Source organism: Colius striatus, chromosome 3, assembly GCF_028858725.1.
Source record: "Colius striatus isolate bColStr4 chromosome 3, bColStr4.1.hap1, whole genome shotgun sequence".
NCBI classification, from domain to species: Eukaryota; Metazoa; Chordata; class Aves; order Coliiformes; family Coliidae; genus Colius; species Colius striatus.
The window spans coordinates 32,542,746-32,553,679 of record NC_084761.1 but is presented as its reverse complement, the minus strand read 5'-3'; positions in this window follow the sequence as shown (position 1 = coordinate 32,553,679).

Below are 10,934 nucleotides of genomic sequence, written 5' to 3'. Positions count from 1 at the left end.
TTCCCCCAAAATTCACAGGTCTACGGATTTTTAAAGGGCCCCAGTCCCATTACAGAAGGTTTATCTGCAAGCTTACCCGTAGTTCAAAACTGCTGCATGAGCTGGATGAAAAAAGAAAACCCTTCCAGGAGTCAACAGCATGATTTAACTTTTTTTCAGAACTGAAAAGGGAGTTTGTGGCTCTTTCAGCTCATGTGTGTTTCAAAGTCCTTTTGATGTTGGACTCCACTTTTAGAAGTTACCAGCTGACACAGCACACAAATGATGTGGCTAGCTTGCTGCAGGAGTGATCTAAAGTCTCCATGGAGAAATTACTTGCACTATCTGAAATTTACAGCAGTGAATAGACCTACAGAATTTTTCAACCAGTATCAGTGTGAAAATAAGTTTGTAGACATGAGATGAAGTGGATCACTGTGATAGGAACTTTGGATTTAGGAGCTCTAAATGTGACCATTTAGGAGCCATCATGTGACTGGAAAAAATAGTGTTGTGATGCTGCTGTGCTTAAGTCTAGGAATAGGCAAAATAATACTCTTGGTGTCTGTTGACAATGTTGCTATTGGTTTGTTATCTTTCCATGCAGGAGAGCAGAGAAGTAGCTGTTTGGTGAAAAATGTGGCTGCTCATAAAGTATGGTTGCCATTTGTACTCCTTGCTCTTAAGAAATGAAAATATCCTAGTCCCCTGGAAAGAGGAACATGGAGACCAGAATTAGTCTCTAGTGCAATTAAAAGCTTCTGTGATACTAGACTAATAGATAATTTGCAATTTTAGTTTCTAGTAAAGAATTAGAACAAACTTGTTTAATTGTAGTCCAGCTGTTCCACATCAAGGATGAACTAGAACCACCCTCTCCTGATCTGCTAAGAGAAAATTGGGAAAGAAAAAAAAACAACTCTAAAGTGACTGGGACAAGATGAAAATTTGGATTTGTGTCATGAAATTGTTCTGATAAAATTTCAGTGAATTGTTCTTTAAATCAGTTGTTGAATTCCTTAATTTTTTGGTTATTGGGCTAAGTCACACTCAGAGCTGACTTTTGGGACCCAGCTGAGGAGCAAGACTGATATCTTGGCCAGTCATAGATGAAATTATTGGGCATGCAAACCCATGTTTTGCTTGGGCCTTATGGAATGAGTTCGTTTTAGCTGTAAGAGAAGTGAAACACTAGAAGCTGTTACCTATGGTAGCATGGTCTTCATGGTGAAGAGCTGTGGAAAAGCCAACACAGGATGTGAGAGATTTCCATGTTGCTGATTGCTAATGTAGGGTCTAAGGCATTGAACTCGAGATGCGAGTGACTGTATTTCAGAAGCAGAAAGTGAGAAAACCAATGAAGTGTGGGTTATTTGAGAGACAAGAGAGACAGCTCATTAGAGCACAGGATTGATTAAAAGGCAGGCTAGGATTTCTGAACAACTGCCTTTTGTTCCTAGTACATTCAGAGAATCCAAATTTTTTATATATATATGTATGTGTGTGTGTGTGTGTGTGTGTGTATGTTTATAGCCAAGAAATCCATCTTGTGAAACAAATATTCAACCTGAGTCATCATGTTGCTCTTGCCATGTTTATGAACATGGCAGTGTATTGCAGTTTGGCCCAGGGCAAAGGGGCAGCAATGTGCTTAATCATAACCAGCTTGCTCTGGTTAATTTTTCTGAGTTTACAGTAATCTTGAATTGGTTTTCCTAATACCATCACTTAACAAGTGCATCCTGGTATAAGCTTGGAGAGTGAATATTTTCAGGATATATCCCAGAATTGCTAAAACATTGTCATGGTTTGACATGAAGCCATTTCTGGTAATGAGGAAGGGACTGGAAAGATAGCTCCTGAAACAAGTTGCTTGAAACTCTCTGCAGCTCCGGGCCAGACCCACTTCTGGAGTTGAGCCAATTAGGTGCCTCCATAATCGTTTTTTTAAAAGAAGATGGAAGAGGAAGGTTATTCCTGTTCCTTCTTCTATCCCTTCTTCTTTTCCGGCTAGTGGTGGTGGTGTCCCATGTGAGGGACCCCATATGCACAGGAGCTGTAGCTGTGGGGAAGAACCCACACCAAAGAATTTCATTAAAATTATGCCCAGAAGAGGCCATGTCCTGTGTGAGGGACCCTGTATTGACAGAAGCCATAGGTGCTGGGAAGAACCCACACCAGAGAAGTTTGGTAAGGACTGTGTCTCGAGGGAGGGACCCCATATTTGAGCAGGGGAAGAATATGAGGAGTCATCCTCCTCTGAGAAAAGAGAAGCAGCAGAGACCATTTGTGAGAAACTGGCCACATCCCCCACTCCCTGCCCCCCTGAGCCGTTGAGGGGGAAGGAGGTAGAGATACTGGGAGCAGTGAGCTGGACCTTGGAAGAAAGGAGGGATGGGGGAGGGAGACCTTGAAGGGCTGGTTGTATTTTACTCAACCATCCTACTCCCTTTTTGCTTTCTGTCTGTTCTATTTCTAGTAGGTAGCAGAATAAACTTTCCTACTTTCCTCTCTGAATACTAGAGTCTGTTTTGCCCAGAACCGTAATTGGCAGTGAGCCCTCCCTGACCTTGTCTCAGTCCACAACAACCTTGATTATCTTTTTCCTCTGATTTTGCTGGGACCTCTGCCGTCCTAATGAGGGTGGGGTTGGATGAGCAGGAGACTGTCATGGTGCTTCATTGCTGGCTGGGCAAAACCACAACAAAGAACTAGCAATAAAGTTTGTCTTTTCCTTCTTTCTTCTTTTCTGTCTATACATCAGTTTACTTTGATGACAATCTGTAAAATTCCTGGGTGAAAAGGGGGGCTCTCCAGGCATTTCACTCTTGAGAAATAACTGAAACCCTAACAATTTATTCTATAATGAAGAATTTTCAGTGCGCTGTCCATATTCCAGCCACTTAACTCCTTGATCAAGATACAAAGTTAAAACCAGATGGGACATCTCCCTTCAAGAACATACTGATAAATTTCTCATATGTTATCTTTAAAGAATTTATTGTGCTAAAATACAGATATATATTTTACAGTTTTATTACCCTTCAAGAATATGTGTATACGAAAAGCGAGTTTCTAGTTGTCAATTATTCCACTTCCATCTTTTTCACATTTCTTTCAAGACTGCAAATATTTAAAGGAAGAAAACATTTGGGTTATGATTGAGTAGATAGAAATTATTTTAGTGGCAGTTCTTGTGGCCTTTGTTACTGTTCTACCTAACTACACACCCATAAAGTCATTTACCTAAATCTAGCTTCATCTTGTAGGAGGAATCGTCATTGCTTCAATTTGATTGTCATACAGAGTGGATTACAGCTACTTAACAAGGATTTTTTCCACAAAAAGATACTTTATTCTTGTCTGAAAGATTACACTGTTGTTATCTTCCTAGCATCTTCCCCACTCCTTTTTGCCTCCAGAGCTACCTATGGCCACACACTTCCTTTCTGAAGAGAGAGTCCTTCTGCGCCTATCAGGAAAGTAACTTCAGACATTTACTAGGAACAGTACTATGATTAGAAGTGACTCCTGTTTTGGATATATCATACTACAGGCAATTGAAGTCTATGTGGTCCATCCTCTGAACTACTTACATTACAGATTCTACAGATTAAATAATGTGGTATCCCCTCTGTTTTTCAGCGTCAACAGTTTGGAGCCCTGAGCTGTGACAACACATTGCTGTTTGTAGACAAGCAAGCAAATTAAGTTAATTCAATAAAAAAACTGGTATGTGTCTCCCAGTTCAAAAGCATTCATTCTTGGAGCTCATGCCATCTGCTTCAGAGCACCAAACCTTACCTGCAGTAGTAGGGCTTGAAATGTCTGGAGTAGTGGAGTAGTGTCATGCTGTTCTTTAACTTAGAATGATATACTGTCTTTAACTTAATCTAAAATTCAAACTGAAATGTAGATTCCACAACAATGGGATTCATACAATTTTTTTTAATTACTAAGAGAAGAATATTCTGTGCTCAAAATGTTCAGCAGCTAGAAGCAGCAGAAATTTTATGACCTGACTTCTCTTGTAGAAAATTACCTGGAGAATACTGAAGAGACAAATTTGCAGAGAAGCTGCATGTGTATATGACTATATGCTGTTTTAAGTTAAAACTGAATTTGTCCTACAGTTTTTGTAATACACCTCTTACACAAAACAACTGGTGTTCTTTGGGAAAGTTAGTTTCTAGTTGTTAGTTACTGTACATTTACTTCCTTTCAGGGTTTCGTTACGAACTACCTCACCTAATCTTGAAACATGTCCTTCAACAGATTAAGCCCCTTTTTCCTTTTGTTCGTCTGTTCTCTATCTTATTTTCTATTTCTTCCTCAGAACTTAGTCCACAGTACTTCTACATAAAACACAGTCTTCTTCCATTGTAATCTTACATTAGGGGTACATTTACATTTGTGTTGGTTGGAACATGAATGCAATGATTCCTCACTTGCTGGGATTTTTGTGAAAATTGTGAATTGCTCTGAGTTTACAAACTGACTTCCTCTTGGCTGAAATTACATCAGTTGGGCACTGAGACTGTGTTTTAATATACTCCAAACACTAATGGATGTTTTCAGTCTATAGAATTGACCAGAACTTGTGCTCTGCGCTGGCCAGGGAGAGAGAGAAGAAAGACTGTGCAAGATTCTTCCTGGATCTCAGTAAGAAAGACTCGACAGCAAATGACTTTAAAAACCCAGCTGTTTTAAGGTATAAACAAAAGAATAGCTACTACAAAGTCAAACTGCTCTGAAATGCATACAAGGTAGCTGTCAGATTCTTAGAGCTAAATCTTTCATTTGATAAGTATGTTCCCATCAGGCTGTGCTACTACATGATGTAGGCAATAGCCTTGATTTATTAAAAAGGAACTATAATTTTCATTTCTGGTTTTGCACAGACATTATAGAATCATGCATCCTGAAAACTTCCTTGTCTCATTTAAAGCCAGTAATTTGTCTTGGGATGGGCAGTAGGGATTACAGCCATTGTATTTACATTGGAGCTTCCACAGAAGTGAGCGAGCTGGTTTTTCTATTTTTTTAAATATGCTTTCTAGCCAGAGTTATTTACCTTTCTTTCTTTTGTGGAAATTAATCATAATTTACTAATTCTGGATGGATTTTTCTGTTTATCATAAGAGAGAGATTTTTTTTTCACCTTTCTATCTAATTCTAGCATTGACTTGACACTGTACATGTGTAGTTCTACTATTGCAGAATTGTTTACTGTTTTAAGCAACCCCAGTAGCCTTCGTAAATAATCTGGACTCGAGCAGTTTGTCTAATCCTGCTTCCAAAGTTTGTCTGTTCTGCATCACAGCTAATCTTGAAGTCTGGCGTGAAACTACACACAATTTGTTTTGCATTATCACGCTGTATTCTTCAGGAAATATGAGAGGAAGGTTAGCATTCACATAAAAGTGACTGGATTCTTAAATTATGATATCTTGATCTACTAGAACAACGGCTTCTGTTATTCCATTAGGTATCCTGAAGTTTCTATCAGTTCTGTTTAACTTCATTGGATCTGAACATTTGTGGCATTGTATGTGATAGCGTTTCTAAAAGAGGAATTCAGTTAAATCAGGATTGATACACGTGTAGCTTGGCTGAAATCCCACAGTCTCACTTAGAATCTGGGACCCTGTTTTAAAATGTGCTTGTATTGTTACATCCTTGTGCTTCCAGACATCTTCATCTTTCACTAATTGGACAGAATATCTTCTCTTGTGACTAAGGTTGGGACAATAGAATTTGAACCTGTGTTACATATTCTAATATCAATAGCCTTGTCTTTCACATGATATTTACTGACAGCTCTTCAACTTAATGAGGATTAAGAACCCATTTTAAGGAGGATGGTGTTGCCCTAATATGTGTAGCTGACAAATAAAACAATCAGGTGCTTTGGAATATTTTTCCAGCTTTGAGAATGATGAGTATTTAGTAAATAGTTAGCATTAATAAATCAAAACATTTAGATGTTAAAATATAAAGATGTAAGGACACTGACAAATTAATTTCTTGTTTTAAAATATTCTTTACAATCATTAAATTGAGCATACTGTTTCTATTGACACTCATTTATAAGAGTAATTTTATGGATATATCTGTCCATACTCTACCCGCATACAGCATATGTATATACACATGCATATATTTTGGAATAGTGCTATTATGTCTGCAAAGTGAAGTGTTCAAAATTAAGAAGTGTCATAAACAACACCTTACTTTTAACCTATTTCATTTTTTCTGTATTGTATTTTCCATTGTGGCATACAATTTGAATATCATTGTATTCTGTCGCTTTGGGATGGGTTTTTTCCTATTTGTCTGTCTCAGTGTCTAGTGTGGATGATGTTAAATGGAAATAAGTCTCTGCATCAAAATACAAGCCTGTAACCTGGAAGGTACTGGTGACACTGACAGTGATAGTCCAGTTTTGATATAGCATGACTTAAACATGTGCCCAGCCTCCCCAGAGGATTAGTCCAGTATAGCACTGAACCCTGTGATACATTTCCATGGCATTTAACCTATACATCAAGGTTATGGAGGTGCTTATTTGTCATACAGCCACATGTGCCTTTTGCTATAAAGACTTATTGAGGTGGTCATTTGGGGATTTTTTTTCCAAATGTTTTACTAGTTTATGTATTCAATGTGTGTCCTGAGGCCTTCCTTACAGATGTGGATCCATAACATGCCTGAGTGTTTCATAAGCGTAGGAGTTGCTATTATAAAATGTTAGGTTGCTTGTCAGGCATGGTTGCTGTGCAGGGTTCCCATGTGTGAACAAAAGGAGGACAAAATCAGATGCAAAGATATTAGAAGTAACAATTAATTACAAGCATCTGATTTGATGCACGTAAGAGATGAATTTTTGGAGCACATATATAACACTTGTAAGTTCAGTGCACAAGTCTCACTGGCTGCACCAAAACTGTGACTATGGAATGTGTCTGCAAAATTCATCAAAGGCAACTGGATCTAGAATTATGTGGGATTGGGGCAGGATTAAATGTAGCATAAATTTTACCATAGTATTCTTCAGATGTCTTAACTATGACATATTCCTTTCTCTTCCTGAAAATCTCTGCTTCACTTACTATTATGCATTTCCAGCAATAAATGACAGAATCTTTAAGGATTGGAAGGGACCTCAAAATATCATCTAGCCCAACTCCCCTGCCAAAACAGGACCTCCTAGAGTAGGTCACACAGGAAATTGTCCAGGTGGGTTTTGAATGTCTCCAGAGAAGGAGACTCCACAACACACCTGGGCAGCCTGTTCCAGTGCTCCATTAACCTCACAGTGAAGAAATTCTTCCTTGTGTTTCTTTGGAACCTCTTACGTTCTAGCTTGTACCCATTGCCCCTTTCATCTTAAGAGAGATGTTCCTCTCCCTTCATCATCTTTGTGGCCTTGCTCTGAACTCTTTCCAGCAGCTCCTTGTCCTTCTTGAACTGAGGAGCCCTGAACTGGACACAATATTTCAGATGTGGTCTCCCAAGGGCAGAGTAGAGGGGAAGGAGAACCTCTCTTGACCTACCAACCACATCCACCCCAGGATGCCATTGGCCTTCTTGGCCACAAGGGCACATTGCTGGCTCATGGTCATACTGCTGTCCACCAAGACCCCCAAGTCCCTTTGCCCTACGCTACTCTCTAACAGTTCATTCCCCAGCCCTTACTGGTACATGGGGTTCTTCTTTCCCAGATGCAAGACTCTACACTTGCCCTTGTTGAATTTCATTACATTTCTCCCTGCCCAACTCTCCAGCCTGTCCAGGTCTCGTTGAATGGCAGCACAGCCTTCTGGTGTGTCAGCAACTCCCCCCAGTTTAGTGTCATCAGCAAACTTGCTGACAGTGCCCTCTGTTCCCTCATCAAGGTCATTAATGAATATATTGAACAGTACCAGTCCCAGCACTGACCCCTGAGGGACACCACTAGATACAGGTATCCAGCTAGACCCTGCCCCATTGATCACAACTCTCTGCTTACTTTCTTTCAACCAGTTAACAATCCACCTCACTACCTGATCATCCAGCCCACACTTTCTCAGTTTTAATGGAGAGTAGCTTTTTGTGCTGTACAACCTGTTCAACATCAGGGCTGCTCTATTTAAGTAAGGTCATTGTGGAATAATTAGCACGTGGTCATATAATTAGTGTCATAACACATCCACAAGCAGGCTGAATGGTTCTAGCACTCGCTAATATTTGAGTATTTAGTTCGGCAAAACTTCCTGTTGTCTTTGGGAGATGCTTTTCTGCATTTGTCAGTGACATACTGGCACCTATACATGCCATCTGCACTTTTGTAACTTTAGAGCTCTTGCAAAGACTAGAATTTGTTATGATGCATATTTTCCTCATACACTGCAATAGGACTTTAGCAGTGGGTTCCACAGGCAGTTGGGACTCAGGCATGACAGGAGCTGCTCCAGGCTTTGCAAGGATAGCTTCTGTTAAAAGGACAGCTGTGACCCTTTATAACTTGTCTTCCCCAATGTGTCCTTCTCCAATCCCTTCTTTTCTTCTCTGCCCTCATTCCATGCCCTCCAGGCACCCTTTTCCAGTCCTTGCCTGATCAGTACTAGTTCCCATCTTCCTGTCTTCTCACTTCTCTGGCCTTTTTTGCAGTGACTGATTCTATGCACACCTTTTGCCCACTTCCTGATAACTACGGTTCTTGGATGCCATCTCCTTTCTGTAGACATGATGTACAACTTTGGTTCCACCCTCCTCTTCTGTCAGTTCTTGGTCCTAGTACATCAAACTAGCTCTCATGTATATACTAGTATCTCATCATGCCCTCTGGTTTGCAGGGCCACTGTTTCTTCGTCTACTGAAATTGCCATAATGAATCAGTTTCTTTCTCATCTTTAATGTTTCTCTTTCATTTGTACTCCTATACTGCTTGTCGAGGATAGTTTTTGTCTGTTTCCTTCCCTACTCCAGTTTTCAGACTGACTCTACCCCCAGACCAAGGACTTTTTTCAAAACTGCAATCATTCTTGCCTTACTCCTGACCTCTCTGCAGACGATTCAAAGATTTCTGTAATGTCTGTAAGTTGAGGACCTCGACTGGGTACAACTCACAAGTTTTTGTCATACTTAAAAATTTGCTTTGTCGTTGAATTGTCATTAGTGTCAACTAGCCAGAAAGTCTCACTATGTCTGATTGTGACCAGTGAAGAACTGTTGATGCATATGTCTTTGCACATCAAAAGATTATTATTGAACAGTAAATTGACAGCAGTCAAGGAGAACAAGCTCTCACAATTTTTCTCCCTAAAGGTTTTTAAGAAGGTTGAAGTGTTTCCCCAGGTATAGAGGAGAGATGGCAATCATAGTGCTACCACGTGAAATCTTAGAGAGTTGCAGAAAATAAAGATTGAAAATACTGTTTAGTATTAAATATCGAGCAGCCCCATTAATAATATCATAGAATACTAGGGATTGGAAGGTACCTTTAGAGATTATCGAGTCCAACCCCCCTGCAGAAGCAGGTTCACCTAGATCAGGTCGCATAGGAACATGTCCAGGTGGGTCTTGAAGACCTCCAAGGAAGGAGACTCCACAACCCCTCTGGGCAGCCTGTGCCAGGGCTCCCTCACCCTCACAGTGAAATAGTTTTTTCTTATATTTAAGTGGAATTTTTTGTGTTCCAGCTTCATTCCATTACCCCTTGTCCTGTTGCTAGCTACTATAGAAAAAAGGGATGCCCCAAACTCCTGACACCCACCCTTTAGATATTTATAAATGTTTATAATATGTTTGTCTCCCATCAACTATTTCAAGGAAATAATTTTTTCAAATTACTTTTCCAGGATAGTGTTCTTAAATATTTAAATGTAGGTGCATACGTGAGGAACAAGGTGTGTACAAAAAATCCCAGTCACTTTAGTAAGTGATACCTCTAAACACATGCTCAAGGTAAAATGTTTGTCAGAAGTGGACTTGAAAATGTCGTCTTATGGTGCAAACAGGAGTGAGGATTAACCCACCTGGATGAGTTCCTGTGTGACCTACTCTAGGTGGTCCTGCTCTGGCAGGGGGGTTGGACTAGATGATCTCTTGAGATCTCTTCCGACCCTTAAGATTCAGTGATTCAGTGACTGAGGAGGGCTTTCCAGTGATAGGCCCTGCACTGATGTGTACCACAGCCATATTTCCATCTCCAGCACTGTCCCTCTTGCTTTCCCCGTGTGCAGTTTCCATCCTGGAAACTGACACTACACCATTGTAGCCACCACCATGCCGGTACCACAGAGAGATTGGGCTCTAGGAGTCTGTATTGGTTTTACTGAGAGGAAGGTCAGCCACGCTAAGAGGAGAACAGGACATTGACATGGTGAGAAGAGGCAGGCTTTATTTTGGATATTGCTGCAGAAATCTGCAGAAAGGAAGTGTTTGTAATACGAAAGAAAAGTCTGAATAAGGCTTTCAAAAATTGTTTTGATTTGGGATCAATGTTTTGTAGCGGATCTGAACTGCAGTTATACCTCTCTGGATTATGCAGTATGCCATATTTACCTGAATTGTGTTTCATTAAATATAAACTTTACAAACAGCAAAGATTTTTTTTGAGTTCTAGTGAGTGTAACCATTGTTGCATTTTGGAAGGAATTAATGAAGAAGTACTTTGGCTCTGCTTTAGTTGGACAGGTCTTCTAAACATTCACAGCTACTGTTGGCTGTAGAAATTCATAAATTGTTTTGGGGAGGTGGAATGTTTTTTTAGAAGACCTTTCAACATGCATAAGTGAGCAGAAAGGATCACTGATTCTGAATGACAAATTTCATCTGGTGAAATTTAGATGTTAAGAGAAACTTGTATTAGTATGAAATGTAAGGGTTAGAGTTTGTAGGGTTTTTAACCTAGAAGCATTTCTCAACTTCAATGTTCTATTAATTATATGAACTCTGATGTTTTTCGCCTT